The following is a 20,109-nucleotide window of genomic DNA, read 5'->3' as shown; positions in this document are numbered from 1 at the left end:
ACTATGGTCAGTCACTCAGTGTCCCTTTTGTTTTTATGAATACTGAATAGGACTGGGACATTACCATACAGTCCCAAAGTCTGTGCTAGCAGTAACAGGGTTGTTACTGCTAGCACAGGCTTCGGGCCTGTATGATAATGTCCCAAACTATGTTACGTCTGGGACATTACCATACAGGCCCAAAGCCTGCTAGGATTAACATCGGATCCTGGAGAGGTGAGTAACGCTGTTTATTATGTTCCCTCACCTCCCCTGGGGCTCCGATTATTATACTCAGGGGTTGGAAAAGACCCCCAAGTATAATAATAGAGGTAGTGGGTTCGCGGCCTGTGCCGCCCTCCGCGTCCTATAGCAGAAGGTGAAGTGGGGGGGCAGCCATGAGCAGGCCCGGAGAGGTTGGTAATTAGGCCGCTACCTGCTGGGGATACTCCAGCGGCGTATTTAAAAAAAAAAAAAAAAAGTATGTTACTTACCTACCTTGCCGCTGCTCCTGCTACCGCCACCTCCTCCATTCACCCGGTAATAAGACGTCTGCGTCTCAGCGCAAGAGACATAATGACGCCACCTGAGCTGAGACGCAGAGGTTTAATCCAGCTCAGGATAGGGTCGCTCGGTTTGTTTTCAGAGCAGCCCTGTCCTATAACTAGTTAAGAAAAAAAAAAAAAGGAAAAAAAAAAAATCAAATTGCCGTGGCTGCCTGAGGCGGCCGCTTCACCTCCCCTCATTAGTGGTGCGGCCCTGGTGATTAGTTCTATGCTAAATTTACTGCTGACAGACTCCCTTTAAAAATGGATGGTATGGATGCAAAAATGGCTGTGAAAAATTAACCACATCATTGGTTTATTATGACTGCCATGTGAATAACGCCTAAGGCTACACTGAAAATTTCTATAGTGTTACTGATTGATTTTCAAGCCATAGTGGCAGTTCACACATTTGGCTGCAACTCAGTATATTCCATTGGACGGCAGACACAGTTCAATAATTAAAGATCAATCAGCACTTGATGCAGTGACACAAAAAAATGTCAACGCATCTCCAAATACTTGATTGAAAATAAAGGGTTAATATGTTTGTTTCGTAATTCAGTCAACCAGTGTGTCTGATCTTTAGTATAATGTTTTAGGCACTGATGAACATGAAGGCCCTTAGAGAGAAAGTGCCACTACAATTTATGAGTCACCCATTTCTTCTCTGACTAAATCTTGTCGTGTGTTTGCTTGTCAGGATGAATTTCAATCAGTATTTCCCTAGGGCCAAAAATTTTCTACTCATCTGACTCCTAACAGTTAATATCCAATAGACACTTTATTAAATTCCGAGTCCTGTAACATCAAGCTACATATGCTGATTAATATATACTGAAGGCAGACCTGGGAGCCGCCATCTGGAGCCATTTAACTAACACCATAGAATCTAAAGGGTTAAATGCCCAGGACTGGAGGTTCCCAATCCTGGGGATTAGTAGCAGTTGCCCCTGATATGAGTACACAGTGAGTGCAATAAACCCCAGCTTATCTAAATGCATACGACATACATATGGCTGGCGTTGGCGGGAAGGGGGGGCAAACTGGGCAATCGCTGCTATGTTGCCAGTGTTTAATGCAGTTTTGCATTGCATTTGTCAGGATGGTTACCAATATATTTCCTAAAATTCTAGATATCCTTGTACATGTAAATGATGAAGGCCAAATAAAACTGTCTTTTTAAATTGAATTGAAAACCCTTAGGCTAGGTCCACATCTGCACTGGCCTCTTCGTGTTCGGGTCTGACCCCATTGACTAGAATGGAATCCTCCATTTTAAAACTGAAAGAGGAGCTTTCACGTCCTCTGGCAACCGTGATATATTGTATACCACTAGAAAGCTAACAGTGCTGACAGTCAGCTTTCCCAATGTGCATCCCAGTGCTGGTCATATTGGTGCTGTTAGTTTCGGCACATATATTTCTCCACTGTCAGAAGGGCGGAACTTAATGCTCAGTGTCATTTCTGAGCGGTAAGGAACTACCCCCCCCCCTTAGGGTACTCTTCCATTGCATTGTACTGTCAGCCAGTGCGCATCTTCCACTTCCTTCTCACTAGAAACATAGAATAGGAGTCAAGGTTCCGGGTGGGACTTCCTCTTGCACACAGCCTGGGCGCATCTTCTACTTTCCTCTTGGAAGCTATTCTATGGTATCACTAGCAAGAAAATACAAGATGTACACAGGCTGACCCCAGGCTACTCTGTATGCAGGGTCAGACTGGCCCACCGGGGAACCAGTGAATCCCCCAGTGGGCCCCAAGCCTTGACTATCAGTCCTCGTTTTCACAATGCAGATGCATTGACCAGAGGCCCGATCGGGATGTCAGGGGCTGGTTCGGGCCCCTGGCCAATGCATTTGCATTGACAAACTGAGGACTGATAGTGGTCCGGGGCCAGATCTGTAACCTCGGAGCCCCAGGCTGCCGGCAGCACTTGAATGATTAAAGATGGCCGGCTGCCATCAGTTTCCCAGGGCCCTGACACTTACACAGAGGCCTCATGCCAGTGTTATACTTTCCCTATTAATACAGGAAAAGTATACATCGGGAGGACTGAAGACACCCTGTGCAGCAGCTGCAGCTTCCCCTACCGCTATCATCCAACTCTCTGTGCAGCCCGGACTTCCACCCTCCCCTTCCCAGCAGCAGTGCTATCATTCTGAACTCACAAACAGGGCAGCAGTCCTGGCTCTTACCACCACCAAGCCTGGCTGAGCCACAGAGCCCAGAGAAAAACTGATACCCCCCCCAACCAAGCATCAGCCATCTGCCAAGCCAAAACCCCCAACATGCCCTGAACAAGGCTGAAATAAAAGGAGTAATTGAGAGAGACAAAGATAGGTACATCAAGGAATGGAGAAGCGCAATAAATAACTCCAAGAAACTCACCGTGTACCAGTCATTGCAAAGAGACTACACCATGGCCACCTACCTGGAGAGAATACGCCACCCCAAACACAGACAGACCCTGAGCCAGTATAGACTGAGCGCCCACAACCTGGAGATGGAAACGGGGCAACACAGGCAGACGTACAAGCCATGGGAGAACAGACTGTGCCAGCACTGCGACCAGGGGGCCCTAGAAGACGAGACCCACTTCCTGCTACATTGCACCAAATGCTGAGCTGTGAGGGCCGTCTACTTCCAAAGACTCTCTGCCCACATCCCAGACTTCATATCTGCAGACGAGAAGAGGAAACTCTATATCCTACTGAGAGAAGAAGAGGCCACTGTGGAGATCGCTGCCCAATACGTGTCCAGCTGTCACCAAACAAGAGGAAGATGAGACCCCACTGACTGTTATACCCCAAACCACCCACCCCACCCCATCTCCCCATATAGCGGCCACCAACTAAGAGGAAGATGAGACTCTACGGACTGTTATAACCCAAATCAACCACCCCACCCCCACCAATTCCCCTCCCCCCCCCCCCGACTCCAACTCCCCCCAACACTTTACTAGCTTTCGCAATGCCAAATATCTATTCGGACGTGCCAATAAAGCCTGTTTGATTTGATTTGAGTCATCGCTTATTCCTTATATCGTACTGTGTGGGGACAGGAGCAGTCTACAGCCATGCTGCACTTCCTTCTTCACAAATGTGAGTATATTCTTTTTTTTTTTTTTGTAAATGTAATAATTAATATGTATATGTTTATATTTGTTTAACCCTTAAGTACTATCATGGTGTCTATCATACACCACTACCATACACATACAGTCCTATGAAAAAGTTTGGGCACCCCTATTAATCTTAATCATTTTTAGTTCTAAATATTTTGGTATTTGCAACAGCCATTTCAGTTTGATATATCTAATAACTGATGGACACAGTAATATTTCAGGATTGAAATGAGGTTTATTGTACTAACAGAAAATGCGCAATATGCATTAAACCAAAATTTGACCGGTGCAAAAGTATGGGCACCTCAACAGAAAAGTGACATTAATATTTAGTACATCCTCCTTTTGCAAAGATAACAGCCTCTAGTCGCTTCCTGTAGCTTTTAATCAGTTCCTGGATCCTGGATAAAGGTATTTTGGACAAACAATTCAAGTTCAGTTAAGTTAGATGGTCGCCGAGTATGGACAGCCCGCTTCAAATCATCCCACAGATGTTCAATGATATTCAGGTCTGGGGACTGGGATGGCCATTCCAGAACATTGTAATTATTCCTCTGCATGAATGCCTGAGGATTTGGAGCGGTGTTTTGGATCATTGTCTTGCTGAAATATCCATCCCCGGCGTAACTTCAACTTCGTCACTGATTCTTGAACATTATTCTCAAGAATCTGCTGATACTGAGTGGAATCCATGCGACCCTCAACTTTAACAAGATTCCCGATGCCGGCATTGGCCACACAGCCCCAAAGCATGATGGAACCTCCACCAAATTTTACAGTGGGTAGCATGTGTTTTTCTTGGAATGCTGTTTCTTTTTGGACGCCATGCATAACGCCTTTTTTTATAACCAAACAACTCAATTTTTGTTTCCAAAATGAAGCTGCCTTGTCCAAATGTGCTTTTTCATACCTCAGGCAACTCTATTTGTGGTGTACGTGCAGAAACGGCTTCTCTCTCATCACTCTCCCATACAGCTTCTATTTGTGCAAAGTGCGCTGTATAGTTGACCGATGCACAGTGACACCATCTGCAGCAAGATGATGCTGCAGCTCTTTGGAGGTGGTCTGTGGATTGTCCTTGACTGTTCTCACCATTCTTCTTCTCTGCCTTTCTGATATTTTTCTTGGCCTGCCACTTCTGGGCTTAACAAGAACTGTTCCTGTGGTCTTCCATTTCCTTACTATGTTCCTCACAGTGGAAACTGACAGGTTAAATCTCTGAGACAGCTTTCGCTGAACAACTATGTTGAACAATCTTTGTTTTCAGATCATTTGAGAGTTGTTTTGAGTAGCCCATGATGCCACTCTTCAGAGGAGATTCAAATAGTAGAACAACTTGCAATTGGCCACCTTAAATACCTTTTCTCATGATTGGATACACCTGGCTATGAAGTTCAAAGCTCACTGAGGTTACAAAACCAATTTTGTGCTTCAGTAAGTCAGTAAAAAGTAGTTAGGAGTATTCAAATCAATAAAATGATAAGGGTGCCCATACTTTTGCACCGGTCAAATTTTGGTTTAATGCATATTGCGCATTTTCTGTTAGTACAATAAACCTCATTTCAATCCTGAAATATTACTGTGTCCATCAGTTATTAGATATATCAAACTGAAATGGCTGTTGCAAACACCAAAATATTTAGAACTAAAAATGATTAAGATTAATAGGGGTGCCCAAACTTTTTCATAGGACTGTATATATTTGACTTATATATGGTATATGAATTTATATAAATGTATATATGTTATTATATATATGTGTGAGTATATATGAATGTATAAGAGATAAGATAAGATATTCCTTTAATAGTCCCACAATGGGGAAATTTCAGTGATACAGTTTCATAGATGGTACAGTAGTATATAACAAGAGAGAAACACACACAAGCTCATGGCAGATAGAGAAATCCTAGGAATCATAGCAACTAAAAAAGAAAGAAACACAGACACACTGCAGGATCATTTAGTTCTCTGTGCGGATTGATGTTAATAATAATACAGCTGACTGTGGTTGTAGGACACAAGGAGGGGTCACAGCATGTAGATATAACAAGCAGAAATTTTTGCAGAGGTGGGGGACATAGTCAGCTATCATGATACATGTGGTAGTTCTTGGTAGGTGGTGAGATCTCCTGCTCACCGCTGATAGTTCGGTATCTTACATCAGCACTATTGTCCATTAACCACAAAAAAAAATGCCCCAAATGTCCTTCATCACAAGCCCTCCTCCTCCTCCTTTCTTCTTACCACTGTGTTCTACTGCCCCAAAGAAGTCAGAAACAATCCAGGTATACATGGTGCTGCTCTCTTGCCATGCTTCCATAACTCCTGGGGTAGGTGGGTGATGGTTCCCAGGCTGTAGCAGAGTCCTACATGTCCACAGTAGAAGAAAGAAATACCAGTCAGCTGTAGGCATCTTCACGCATCAGCAATAGATGCCAAAAAATCATCTCCTTGAAGAAGAAGTCCACACTTCCATGTAGGTTTTCCTCCATGCCGCATGCTGTCCTGGGGGGATGGTAACAGGCACATGTGTGCACACAGGAAACCAGCTGAACCAGGTCTTGTCATTGTCCATGCTTTACAATAGAAACAAAAGGAACAAAATACTCCACAGGGTCTTCCAGTCGAATTATAGTTGCTAATTCATAGTGCTAGATTGCTTAGTTACAGGATTCTTGAAGATACAGAGAAAAAGAGTGAGAAAGGAAAGATAAAGATAAAGGTTGCTCCAAGCTTGGAGCACTGTATCAGGCAGCCAGCCACTCAGGGGGGCGGCACATAGAGATATATCTATCTATATCAGATATATCTATCTATCAGTGTGTAGGTATATAGTGTGTGCAATCCCATCCACACATTGCAGAAAAATACACACAGTGGACACACTGCAATTTCCAAAACTGTTGCGGTTTTGGAAATCGCATCATGTCACTTATACGTACAGAATCACCTATAGTGTCCCTATAGGTATAAAGGAAGTAGAAAGTCCTCAGTGGAAAGCTCTGCGGAATTTCTGCAAAAAGCGCTGGGGGAAAAACTGATGCGTTGCCGCCGGGGATTTTCCTGTAGCACTTTTTTGCTGCGGGACGCTGTGTTAGGCCTTATCCAACAGTGAGATGCAGCTAAAAACACTGTGGAAAAAATTTGCGTCGAATCACAATGTATTTTCTCCCACAGTGTTTTTCATTGAGCTTTTGTCCCAGCACCCCATTGTCCCCACCTGTGTCTGTTCAGTCTCATGGCCTTATTTCTGGAAATCCTGTATCTAATTGGTCTCAGCAATCACATGAGGTGCTGCATCTCAGATGTAGCAGGGTTCAGCGCACAGTCAGCTCTGCTACATCTGAGATGCAGCAGGGTTCAGCACACAGTCAGCTCTGCTGCATCTCAGGTGTAGCAAAGCTCAGCGCACGGCCAGCTCTGCTACATCTGAGATCAAACCACAATGGAGACTGCTGTGGACTGATCTTAGACTCCTCCTCCTCCGGCAGAACCAGCGTTCATTGTATGGCATTCGGCCAATCAACGCTGGTCAATGCAATCCTATGAGAAAAAGTCAGCTCCCGCATAACACAAGCTGACAGGGATCCCGACGAGATAGAGCCCCAAAGAGCTGTTTGAGTAACATTCCCACCTAAAGGTAATTCCTAGCTAACCCTGCCAGTACATCTATCCCTGTCTCACAGTCACATAGTTCACAGTCTCATATGAACCGAATCTGAATTCCACCATTCATATAAAGTGGAGGTCACCTGATTTAGCCAGCCAATTACTTTTTCCAATTTTTTTTTCGATGCCTACGTTGTTGTAGTTCCTGTCCCACCTCCCCTGCACAGTTATTGGTGCAAAAAAAGTGCCAGGGAAAGTGGGAGGGGATACAAATTTTTTTTGCGTTTGCCGTGTGGTATTCGATTGGAATCGAATATCTCGAGCAGCCTGATATTCGATCGAATATCAATTCGATCGAACGCCGTTCGCTCATCTCTATTCATAATCATTTAGTTTTCTGTACGGAGTGATCTTCGCTTGGTCTGATGTAGATTGTTGGAAGGGAGGACCTGCGATAGCGCTCCTTCTCACACTTGGGGTGAAGCAGACGGTCACTTACAGTGCTGCCAAGTGCCATCAAGGTCTCATACATGGGGTGGGATTTGTTCTCCCGCATGGAGCTCACCACAGACAGTATCCTTCTGTCACCCACCACCTGTACTGGGTCCAGGGGGCACACCAGGACAAGCGGGCCCTTCTGATAAGCCTGTCAAGTCTACTTCTGTCCCTGGTTGATATACTGCTCTCCCAGCAGGCCACACCGAAAAAGATGGTTGAAGCAACCACAGAGTTGAAGAAGGCCCTAAGAAGTGGTCCCCGGACTCAAAAGGCCCTCAGGTAGAGTCTGCTGTGACCCTTTCTGTGCAGAGCCTCCAGGTGATCAGCCCAGTCTAGTTTATTATTGAGGAGCACACCCAGGTACTTATTGGTCTTGACTATCACAATACATGTCCCTTGGATCTCCACCGGGGTCGAAGCACTTCTCCGTTTACTAAAGTCCACCACCATCTCCTTGGTCTTCCCAGTATTAATCCTGAGGTGGTTCTGCTGGCACCATTCAACAAAGTCCCGGTTTAAGTCTCTGTATTCCCTATCGTCACCATCAGTGATAAGGCCTACTATTGCAGAGTCATCGGAGTACTTCTGTAAGTAACAGCTGGATGAGTTGTGCCTAAAGTCAGCAGTACTACAGATCACAGTGTCAGACACACAGTCCCAGGCTCTCACATACTGAGGGTGGTTTGTGAGGTAGTCTAGGATCCAGTTTTACATTCCAGTATTTACATTCAGGGCTGGCAATAAGGGGGGAGGGGGGCAGACTGGGCAATTGCCCAGGGCTCCCGTCCCTAAAGGGATCCCCCAGGAAACAGAGCCTGATGACTCAAATCTTGTCAGGCCAAGCAACATTGATAACGGAAAGGTACCTGGCGTCATGTGCTGCATGGCCCTTTTCCAATAGAGACTTGCCCAGGGGAGGGCTGTAAAAAATAAAAAATTTTACTCACCTCTCCTGGACATCCATTGTTGTCTTCTGACCATTTATGGCCTAATCACAGGCCTCAGCGGTGATGTCCAGGATGCGTGATGTCAGCAGCAGACCTGGTGAGTAAACTGGCAGAGCAGAGGTATAGCTGGGGGGGGGGGGATGGCAGAGGGTGAAGCGGACCTGGCCACACTCTTCTTGTAAGAATTGCTTTTTCTTTCTGGATTTCATAGGCGAAGTTTGCTCTGAATCATAGAGAAATCTGAGCATCTCTCTTCATTGGACAAGCTGAAAGGATTTCAAGCCATCTTTGCAGATACAGAGAAGTCACTGGTTTCTTTTTCTTTAAATACCACTCTGTTCTGTGTCTGTACCGCATTTAATATGTAGGCACAAAAAAATGCACAAGAAATATGATGGGGACAAGTGCATGGGATTTATCAACGTTATGCCCAATTAGTAAAAAACACCAAGAATTAAAAGGGCACATAAAAGGTGCAACTGTGCACATGAGTAAGAGCTTGAGGAAGCATTCTTCTTGTAACTGTGGCAAATCTGTCAGTCCCAGTTACAAGAGAAATCAGGGGGAAAAAAAATTTAAGACAGGGGTCGACAACCTCTGACACGTGGCAAGTATTAAATTAAGAGAGAACATCCCTTTAGGAACTCTGCTACAGCAGAGCTTTAGAACTCTTTGCTACCCTCTCTTCCCACCAATGAGAGGGCTGAAGAAAGTACAGGAGGCGGAGATTCATCACAGTACAGCACAAGGACCCCTGAATGCATCTCTGCAAAGGCACCTGGAGGAAATCTCCTCCAGCAAAGTGAAAGGAAAAATCAACAACATGCCAGATTCAGCAGGACAGTCCCGGATTCCTGTTCCTGTCCAACTGTCCCTGTCGGCGGAGCCGTATGTACCAATATCAACTCATCTGATACAATAATGAAGCAGGAGCCATCTGCAGACAAATCCTGCCTCACCACTCTGTGTGAAGCACATCCCTGTGTGCTCCAGGCCCACAAGCTGTAGGCGTGATGTGATGACATCACCATTCCTCCCAACCTTTCCAAATTCTGTGGCACAGTCCCGGATTCAGGGTTGTGTCCCACAGTCCCAGTCGGCAGGGGGTATGGCCTGGATTCAATTTATCTGCGTCCGGAAAGGACGCAGATGAGTTGAATACAGTGGTGAAGCAGGAGTCGACAGCCCCCGCCTAATCACTTTGCTCCTGTACTCCTACTGTCTTGTGAGATTGCAGGGTGAAAGGGGAGTAATAGGATTGCGTAGCATGGAACTGCATGTTGGAGTAGGCTGAAAAGAGAGTGATCTTTTACATGAGACTGTATCCTGGAAAATCTGGGAGATTGGATTGATGTTTAGGGTGGTATAGGAGTCCCTGGAGTACCATTGGCATTGAGGGAGACAGGGTTTTTTGGGGTCCTGTTGTCATCTGGAGGAGGGCAGGGGTCCTTAAACTGGGGGCAACTGGAAACATGAAAATGGGGATAACTGTAGGAGGACATTAAATTGAGGGTACCTAGAGGGGGACATTAACCACTTCCGGACCACCCATTGTGTATATATGTATGTCTGGAAGGTGTTTGCCTTGTTCTGCAAGGACATACTGGTACATCCAAGCAGAATCGTGCAGCTGCTGAAACAGGAAGACGGCTGTAAGTTCAGCTTGAGCTCCCAGAGAGAAGGCAGGGCATGTTTATTACTTTCCCTGCCTTCTCGATTTCTGTGTATACAGCACTCAATGAGCACTGTATACACAGCTATGGGCACCGCCATGATGCGGCCACCCTCTGACCCGGCGGTCATGTGATCTGTATAGAGCAGCCTTCAAAAGAAAAGCACTGCAGGCCGGGGAATCTTTACAGAAGTGCTGAGGGGAATCCCCGGCAGAAACGCTGAGGGCAGACCTGAAGGAGGACCTCGGCTGCCAGGGATTCCCCTCAGTGCTTCTGCCGGCGGCCAGCCGCAGTTCCCCTTTAGGTCTGGCGGCCGAGGTTCTCCTTCAGGTCCGCCCCTCGGCGCTCCTGCCTGCAGCAGGGGATCTCCCTCAGCACGGCCGAGCCTATCCTTCAGGATCGCCGTTGAGAGAGCAGTCGCGTCCGCTCCCTCCACAGGATCGGGACATCACCGGAGAGCATCTCCGCTGTAACACTTACAGCGGAGATGTCAGAGCTCATGCCTGCAATCTCTGATTGAAGGCATTAGCTCCGGTATTACCGCTGTAAGAGTTACAGCGGAGATGCCGGTTGGTATGGCGACCGCTCTGGAGCAGAGCGGCGCCATTATAGTTACAGACCCGGCACCCAGACCCGGGATACAGACACTGGAGTGGGTGCCGGGGCCGCAGCATCGCCACGCTCCTGCCAGGATGCTATTCATTTCAAACTGCAGAAGTACTTACAGTACTTCTGCTAGCAGGCCCGAAATTCAAATACACAGCGGGTGCGGGCCTGAGCTTACATGGCCACATCACCCGGCATGTGATGAAGTGGGGGGGGGGGCAGGGTCTGCGTTCTGGGCCTGCTAGCAGAAGTACTGTACAGATACAACCAGGATACAGAATATATTAAAGAAAAGGAAGAGGTAATAAAGCCTCAGACCCTCGACATATGACTTATCTGTAGACCACAGAGGATTGTGTACCCCTGTGTTAGCGGTGAGACGTAAAATTTCCCACTGATACCGGACATTAATACTGAAATAATAAAAGAGATCATATGACCTCTATATTATGAAAAGAAGGAAATAATAAGCATAGCAGGTTATGAGGTAGATCTGTATGACAGTATAACCCAATGAAAACTGTAACTTTGTATCCCTATAGAAATATGTCTATGGCCAAGGCTTGTTAATAATAAATACATTACATCTTTTATTAACTGTTTGCTAGCATAGAGATAATAAATGATAGCCAAGTGATGCAGCAGTGTGCCTTCTTAACCCTTAAGTGAAAATAGATTTTGCTGCACACACTGTTTTGTGATCAAAGGAATATAGAGATTTATTTTACAATATGGTTAACGCCTTTTGACACAATGCAAAATATTGGCATAGAAAGACAGGCTAGATCAATTGGATATGACGTTTCGGTCCTTAGACTTTCATCAGACGCGATCTAGTGTGGTAGCAGGATCAGTATAAGTGTCAAGGCATGCCCACTTAGACCTTCATCAGACGCGATCTAGTGTGGTAGCAGGATCAGTATAAGTGGGCATGCCTTGACACTTATACTGATCCTGCTACCACACTAGATCGCGTCTGATGAAGGTCTAAGGACCGAAACGTCATATCCAATTGATCTAGCCTGTCTTTCTATGCCAATATTTTGCATTGTGTCAAAAGGCGTTAACCATATTGTAAAATAAATCTCTATATTCCTTTGATCACAAAACAGTGTGTGCAGCAAAATCTATTTTCACTAGTATATTTGGGTCGAAGGACCTTTTTTCGCTAGCACCACATATAATTTTAGAGTGTGCGGTACCATTGACTTTTTTGCTTCTTAACCCTTAAGGACGCAGAGTAGTTAGTATGTTAGTGCTAGGCAAATTTTTCATGTTTTCCTTCCCCGCCTTCCAAAATTCATAACTTTTTACTTTTCTGTTGACAAAGATATCTGAGAGCTTATTGTTTGTGTGACAAGTTGTAATTCATTTGCCACCATTTTGAGGAACAGATAATGCTTTGAGTAGTTTTTATTATCGTTTCTTGGAGGTCCATGTGAAAAAAAAAACAATTCTATCAGAATTTTTTGCATTTTGTCTTTACAGCGTTCACTCTGATATGGCAACTTTGTCCAGCAAGTCATTACAATTACGGCAATAACATATTTACAGTATATTGGTTTTATTAGGTTTTACCACTTTCACAAATAAAACATCACTTTTTGAAAATGAATGATTTTCCTGGGGGTTACTATATTCTGACACAATTTTTTACTGTTTTGTTGATGAAGATATTCGTGTGACCTTAATTTGCAGGAAAAGTTGTACTTTTTATTGTACAAATGTGTGGTATGTATGAATTTTAATCACTTTTTATTGCTGTTTTTTGGTGGAAAGCTAAGAGACCAAAATACATTATTTTGTACATTGTGGTATATTTTTTTTACAGTGTTCATTGTACAGGATTAATAATGCTGTTTTTGGATAGTAGGGACTAATACGTAGGGATACTTAACATGTTTGTTTATTTTTTTCTTTGTTATGTGTCTTTTAATAGTAAAGGTGGATGGTTTTTTAACTTTTTATTGTTTGTGTATTTTTGATTCTTAATTTAATTTTTTTTTTTTAATACTTTTTACTGTCCCATAATGCAACTTGAACCTGGGGATCTGATCCCCAGTGCATTGTACTGCAATATATATATATATATATATATATATATATATATATATATATATATATATATATATGTTATTTTGTCTTTTTCTTAAAGGGGTTGTCCCATCACAAGGATCCTATCTATACTGCTTGATAATGTGAATGTAAGACTTTTCCTAAATACATTGCTTCAGCAAAACTGCTTTGTTTGTCCACTATCTTTCTTTATTCATTTTTTTTTGACACATCCCTTGACTTATCTGGTCATAAGTCAAGTGATGTATCTGCTGCACTGAGGGGGGAGGGAGCAGGGGCTAAGTACACGGGAGCGAGCCTGGAAGGGGGGGGGGTAGTTTACCCTTTGGGAGGAAGGGACCGCCAATACAGACTGTGCCAGCGTCTACACTCCCTGGCATCCGCCTCTCTATTACAGCAGATGCCGGGGAGTGTAGACGCCGGCACAGATGCCTGCAACATCGCTATGTGCCTGCCCTGCATGAAGCCAGCAGTTGCAGAAGCGATGCTGCTATTCCAGAGGGGAGGGGGGGTGGAGGAGCGGAATAACAGGAACTCCTGCCGCTGCTGGCTTCATGCAGGGCAGGCACATAGCGATGTTGCAGGCATCTGTGCCGGTGTCTACACTCCCCGGCATCCGCTGTAAATATTACAGTGGATGCCGGGTTTGTAGTCGCACTGTGAAGGCTACACTGGTCTCACTAGCTATGAGCGTGCACGCAGGTCCGGCGGCATCTCGCCGCTGGCTTTGCATATGACACCCCGCCCACCAATGACACAACAAAATCGGAAGACAGAAGAATTTTCAGCAACAAAGACTGGTGAGTATGCGACGTGGGACAACCCCTTTAAGTGGTGGTATGGTAGCAATTTGAGGGGGTTGGGCCCATGTGGAAACTTTGCCACAGGGCTCATGGAATTTAAGCTACACCTCTGTTCAGTCAAAACTAGCATAGAAGCAGAGCTACACCCCTTATACTGTTCAGTCTGAGGGGCCGTTCACTCGGAGTAAAAGCTGTTTATAGCAAAATACACGTGTAAAAAATACACGTGTAAAAATCAGACTCCCATTAACTTCAATGCCATTTTTTACACATGTGAAAAATGTGCCAAAAAATGCACAAAAAACACGTTTTTTATATACGTGTAAAAATGCCATTGAAGTCAATGGGAGTCTGATTTTTACACGTGTATTTTTTTCAAGTGTATTTTGCCATAATTAGCTTGCGTTTACTCTGTGTGAACGGCCCCAGGATCTGAACACACAAACTTGAGCTCACCCATTGGGAGTTGTTTATCACTTGCCCCTTTTTTGGCCATACGTTTCGCAGCTGAGCCTTTTTTTTTTAGACTAGTTTTACTGCAGTGCTTATTTATGATGTAGGCACACCTCTTTGTTAAATGTTGTGCATGTGTTAGTTAAAAAGCTTGGTAGTAACTTTTCTTTCTAATGCATTCCAACCTGACGGCACTTTAATGCTGCCCATGGACTGGAGTGTATTTACACATATTTTGTGCCTTTTTTAAAAAAAATAAAAATAAAGAAATGAATACATCTCCATTAAGGCCACGAACCTTGTCTCGACAAAAAGTGAAAGTGGTAGAACAGTATAAGTGCATGAAAAAAGGTGCAAAGGCTTCAGAAATGAAGCGTAATGCAGAAACTGACCAAAGACCTGAAAGAACTTAAGATGCACAAATGAACGCTTTTGAATGTAAGGGGGCATTTACATGGAGGAAGTTTGCGCTGATTATTGCACGATAACTCGCGGCAGAATCAGGGCTGAAAAAAAGACTCCCATTGCTTGATATTATAAGGAAAGAAACATTTCCTTTTTGCTCAGAGAATTATATAATTACATTTAGAATAAATTATTGTCTTGTAACCAAGTACCCCAAAGGTGAGTTTTCGGCAATCAGTCTACTGGGAAACAGCAAAATACCAAAGATTGAAATGCCTGTGTACAATCTCTCCTCCAAATTCATCTTGTGCAAGGCCTTATACATAATGAACCCTTGCAAGGAGAATTGTATGATATACACTGTTAGCCATTAAAAAGTAAAATAAGGCTATTTAAACTGAGACCAGGCTAACAATATAAATGTAGACAGCAGACCAGACATGAAAACTAATTCTCACAAAAACCAGATCTCAAAATGTATGCAAACCCAAAATAAATTCAGATATTAGGCAAGATCCCATAATTAACCAGATGACGGCTGCCCAATGGCTATATACACCTGGGCGGTCTGCTTTTAACTCTGCTAGGACATATATACAGTCCTATGAAAAAGTTTGGGCACCCCTATTAATCTTAATCATTTTTAGTTCTAAATATTTTGGTGTTTGCAACAGCCATTTCAGTTTGATATATCTAATAACTGATGGACACAGTAATATTTCAGGATTGAAATGAGGTTTATTGTACTAACAGAAAATGTGCAATATGCATTAAACCAAAATTTGACTGGTGCAAAAGTATGGGCACCTCAACAGAAAAGTGACATTAATATTTAGTACATCCTCCTTTTGCAAAGATAACAGCCTCTAGTCGCCTCCTGTAGCTTTTAATCAGTTCCTGGATCCTGGATGAAGGTATTTTGGACCATTCCTCTTTACAAAACAATTCAAGTTCAGTTAAGTTTGATGGTGGCCGACCATGGACAGCCCGCTTCAGATCATCCCACAGATGTTCAATGATATTCAGGTCTGGGGACTGGGATGGCCATTCCAGAACATTGTAATTGTTCCTCTGCATGAATTCCTGAGTCGATTTGGAGCGGTGTTTTGGATCATTGTCTTGCTGAAATATCCATCCCCGGCGTAACTTCAACTTCGTCACTGATTCTTGAACATTATTCTGAAGAATCTGCTGATACTGAGTGGAATCCATGCGACCCTCAACTTTAACAAGATTCCCGGTGCCGGCATTGGCCACACAGCCCCAAAGCATGATGGAACCTCCACCAAATTTTACAGTGGGTAGCATGTGTTTTTCTTGTAATGCTGTTTTTTTTGGACGCCATGCATAATGCCTTTTTGTATGACCAAACAACTCAATCTTTGTTTCATCAGTCCACAGGAACTTCTTCCAAAATGAAGCTGGCTTGTCCAAATGTGCTTCTGCATACCTCAGGCGACTCTGTTTGTGGTGTGCTTGCAGAAACGGCTTCTTTCTCATCACTCTCCCATACAGCTTCTCCTTGTGCAAAGTGCGCTGTATTTTTGACCGATGCACAGTGACACCATCTGCAGCAAGATGATGCTGCAGCTCTTTGGAGGTGGTCTGTGGATTGTCCTTGACTGTTCTCACCATTCTTCTTCTCTGCCTTTCTGATATTTTTCTTGGCCTGCCACTTCTGGACTTAACAAGAACTGTCCCTGTGGTCTTCCATTTCCTTACTATGTTCCTCACAGTGGAAACTGACAGGTTAAATCTCTGAGACAGCTTTTTGTATCCTTCCCCTGAACAACTATGTTGGACAATCTTTGTTTTCAGATGATTTGAGAGTTGTTTTGAGTAGCCCATGATGCCAATCTTCAGAGGAGATTCAAATAGGAGAACAACTTGCAATTGGCCACCTTAAATACCTTTTCTCATGATTGGATACACCTGGCTATGAAATTCAAAGCCCAGTGAGGTTACAAAACCAATTTTGTGCTTCAGTAAGTCAGTAAAAAGTCGTTAGGAGTATTCAAATCAATAAAATGATAAGGGTTAGAGATGAGCGAACACTAAAATGTTCGAGGTTCGAAATTCGATTCGAACAGCCGCTCACTGTTCGAGTGTTCGAATGGGTTTCGAACCCCATTATAGTTTATGGGGAACATAAACTCGTTAAGGGGGAAACCCAAATTCGTGTCTGGAGGGTCACCAAGTCCACTATGACACCCCAGGAAATGATACCAACACCCTGGAATGACACTGGGACAGCAGGGGAAGCATGTCTGGGGGCATAAAAGTCACTTTATTTCATGGAAATCCCTGTCAGTTTGCGATTTTCGCAAGCTAACTTTTCCCCATAGAAATGCATTGGCCAGTGCTGATTGGCCAGAGTACGGAACTCGACCAATCAGCGCTGGCTCTGCTGGAGGAGGCGGAGTCTAAGATCGCTCCACACCAGTCTCCATTCAGGTCAGACCTTAGACTCCGCCTCCTCCGGCAGAGCCAGCGCTGATTGGCCGAAGGCTGGCCAATGCATTCCTATGCGAATGCAGAGACTTAGCAGTGCTGAGTCAGTTTTCCTCAACTACACATCTGATGCACACTCGGCACTGCTACATCAGATGTAGCAATCTGATGTAGCAGAGCCGAGGGTGCACTAGAACCCCTGTGCAAACTCAGTTCACGCTAATAGAATGCATTGGCCAGCGCTGATTGGCCAATGCATTCTATTAGCCCGATGAAGTAGAGCTGAATGTGTGTGCTAAGCACACACATTCAGCACTGCTTCATCACGCCAATACAATGCATTAGCCAGTGCTGATTGGCCAGAGTACGGAATTCGGCCAATCAGCGCTGGCTCTGCTGGAGGAGGCGGAGTCTAAGGTCGGACCTGAATGGAGACTGGTGTGGAGCGATCTTAGACTCCGCCTCCTCCAGCAGAGCCAGCGCTGATTGGCCGAATTCCGTACTCTGGCCAATCAGCGCTGGCCAATGCATTCTATTAGCCCGATGAAGTAGAGCTGAATGTGTGTGCTTAGCACACACATTCAGCTCTACTTCATCGGGCTAATAGAATGCATTGGCCAATCAGCGCTGGCCAATGCATTCTATTAGCTTGATGAAGCAGAGTGTGCACAAGGGTTCAAGCGCACCCTCGGCTCTGATGTAGCAGAGCCGAGGGTGCACAAGGGTTCAAGTGCACCCTCGGCTCTCCTACATCAGAGCCGAGGGTGCGCTTGAACCCTTGTGCAGCCTCGGCTCTGCTACATCAGAGCCGAGGGTGCGCTTGAACCCTTGTGCACACTCTGCTTCATCAAGCTAATAGAATGCATTGGCCAGCACTGATTGGCCAGAGTACGGAATTCGGCCAATCAGCGCTGGCCAATGCATCCCTATGGGAAAAAGTTTATCTCACAAAAATCACAATTACACACCCGATAGAGCCCCAAAAAGTTATTTTTAATAACATTCCCCCCTAAATAAAGGTTCTCCCTAGCTATCCCTGCCTGTACAGCTATCCCTGTCTCATAGTCACAAAGTTCACATTCTCATATGACCCGGATTTGAAATCCACTATTCGTCTAAAATGGAGGTCACCTGATTTCGGCAGCCAATGACTTTTTCCAATTTTTTTCAATGCCCCCGGTGTCGTAGTTCCTGTCCCACCTCCCCTGCGCTGTTATTGGTGCAAAAAAGGCGCCAGGGAAGGTGGGAGGGGAATCAAATTTTGGCGCACTTTACCACGCGGTGTTCGATTCGATTCGAACATGGCGAACACCCTGATATCCGATCGAACATGTGTTCGATAGAACACTGTTCGCTCATCTCTAATAAGGGTGCCCATACTTTTGCACCAGTCAAATTTTGGTTTAATGCATATTGCACATTTTCTGTTAGTACAATAAACCTCATTTCAATCCTGAAATATTACTGTGTCCATCAGTTATTAGATATATCAAACTGAAATGGCTGCTGCAAACACCAAAATATTTAGAACTAAAAATGATTAAGATTAATAGGGGTGCCCAAACTTTGTCATAGGACTGTATATTGTCCTTGAAGAGTTAAGAATGGAGCTCCCTGTTATCTGGCCATCCCAGAGAGAAGGCAGAAAAGGTTTATTACCATCCCTGACTTCACAATTGCTGCATACACAGCGTTCATGTAGAGCTGTGGACACAGCTATGGGAGCAGCCATGTTTCAGCTTCACAGATTTAAATAAATAAAGTAAAATTTAAAAAAACAAAAACAAAATACTCTTACACCAACAACATAGCCATAACAACATAGCAGAGGGAAGCAAGTGTTTTTCCAGTATGTGGCTTGATTAATACGTCCTTCACAAAGATTAACCTGCCCAATTCCAGCCTTGCTGAAGCATCCCCAGATCATCACAGATCCTCCACCAAATTTCACAGTGGATGACCTGGTGTTGGGCAAAGCTGAAAATCAGACTCATCAGAGAAGATTACCTTACTGCAGTCCTCTATGGTCCAATCCTCATGGTCTTTGGCAAACTTCAGCCTGGCTCTCCTTTGCTTTTCATTGATGAAAGGCTTCCTTCTGCCCCGGCAATGTTCCCCAACTCTGAGGACTTGTTTCCAGCAGGACAATGCGCCATGCCACACAGCTAAGTCAATCTATGTGTAGATGAAGGAGCACCACATCAATACCCTGTCAAGGCCAGCCCAATCTCCAGACCTGAACCCCATTGAAAACCTCTGGAATGTAATCAAGAGGAAGATGAATAGTCACAAGCCATCAAACAAAGAAGAACTGAAGAACTGCTTACATTTTTGTTCCAGGAGTGCCATAAGATCACCTAAAAGCAGTGTGAAAGACTGATGGAAAGCATGCCAAGATGCATGAAAGCTGGGATTAAATATCATGATTATTCCACCAAATATTGACTTCTGAACTCTTCCTGAGTTAAAACATTAGTATTGTTGCTTCTAAATGAATATGAACTTGTTTTCTTTGCATTATTTGAGGTCTGACAGCAAGGCTTCTTTTTTTTATTATTTTGATGATTTCTCATTTGCTGCAACTAAATACAAAATTTTTGCTTTGAATTTCGGAGACATGTTGTCAGTACAGATGAGTGAGTAGTGAAATATTCGAGATTCGATATTCGCTTGGAGTAGAGCCTCAATATTCAACTACTCGATCGAATCCCATTATAGTCTATGGGAAAAAATGCTCGTTTCAGTGGAAACCACTATTCGACTAAAGGAGAGTCACCAAGTCCCCGAGTAGTAGGAGGAGACTGTTTAGGAGGAGCAAAGTGCATTTAAAGTGTACAGACCCCATAGACTATGGGCCGGTTCATATCAGGAGGACCCCCCTGAAGCACACGAACCCTATTGCATATAATGGGCTCCGTGTGCTTGCAGCGTACT

General features: G+C 44.3%; 1 protein-coding gene across 1 annotated transcript in view; it reads right to left on the bottom strand.

Annotated features, from left to right (window-relative positions):
* Positions 1-19,261, bottom strand: part of ALG2 (ALG2 alpha-1,3/1,6-mannosyltransferase) — a 74,544-nt gene extending 55,283 nt beyond the window's left edge. The window contains exon 1 of the mRNA XM_075271147.1: positions 19,183-19,261. The gene's annotated coding sequence lies outside the window, so the exon portion shown is untranslated. The remainder of the gene's footprint in view (positions 1-19,182) is intronic.
* Between the last annotated feature and the right edge of the window lie 848 nt (positions 19,262-20,109).

This window comes from Leptodactylus fuscus, chromosome 4 (genome assembly GCF_031893055.1).
Source record: "Leptodactylus fuscus isolate aLepFus1 chromosome 4, aLepFus1.hap2, whole genome shotgun sequence".
NCBI classification, from domain to species: Eukaryota; Metazoa; Chordata; class Amphibia; order Anura; family Leptodactylidae; genus Leptodactylus; species Leptodactylus fuscus.
This window is presented reverse-complemented; position numbering and strand designations above follow the sequence as displayed.